Below are 826 nucleotides of genomic sequence, written 5' to 3' on the forward strand. Positions count from 1 at the left end.
AAAAAAAAAGATATTCAAATGATAAAATAAAAGAAAAAAATAATTTACCATATACTGTCAGTGTCGGGGATGGGAACCGGACTCAACAACGGTAGATGCTGTCGACCAGGAAGTGCAAGCAAAGCATCAAGCTGCTGTTGGAAGTCTTGATTCTCCTGATTCTGAGCCGGTGGTGGATGCTCTTGATCCTCCTGATTCTGAGGCGGCGGCGGTTGGAACCCTGGATTCTGAGGAGGAAGCTGTTGATACACCGGATGCTGAGGAGGCGGCGGCTGAAACCCCAGATTCTGAAGCGGTGGTGGATAAGCCGGATGGTGAAGCGGTGGTTGATATCCAAGATGAACCGGCGGTTGGTATCCCAGATTCTGAGTAGCCGGATGTTGATACGGCGGATCATGTGGTTGAGGTGGTGGTGGCTGCTGCATCTGGGAGTGGAGCTGATGTTGTAAGCCTTGGTGTTGGGGCTGAGGAGAAGGTTGTCGAGAGTACTGTTGCATCGTTGCCGGCCTATANCATATATGAAACATTAATTTTCAGTCGCTAAACAGAAGCAATTCGATCATAGTTTCAGGTTGTGGTCACAAAGTAGTGGTAATTGATGACTCTTTTGTGACAAATAAGTGGAGAAAACAAGTAGGAAATTTCAACNGGGAAAGAGTAACAAAGTAGTGGTACTTAACGACTATTTTGTGACTGAAAAAAATAATTTTTTAAAACTAAACAAAGTGGCTAAACAGTAGCAAATAATACATTAAGTCACACTACAGTCTCAAAATGTTACTTATTTATGACACTGAAATATTAGTATAATTTTGTGTTTGCATTT

The 826-nt window shown here is 42.7% G+C and overlaps 1 pseudogene; it reads right to left on the reverse strand.

Moving 5' to 3' along the window:
- The window catches only part of LOC104732246, a 20,180-nt pseudogene that overhangs the window by 6,903 nt on the left and 12,451 nt on the right, over positions 1–826 (reverse strand).

Source organism: Camelina sativa, chromosome 12, assembly GCF_000633955.1.
Source record: "Camelina sativa cultivar DH55 chromosome 12, Cs, whole genome shotgun sequence".
Taxonomy (NCBI): Eukaryota; Viridiplantae; Streptophyta; class Magnoliopsida; order Brassicales; family Brassicaceae; genus Camelina; species Camelina sativa.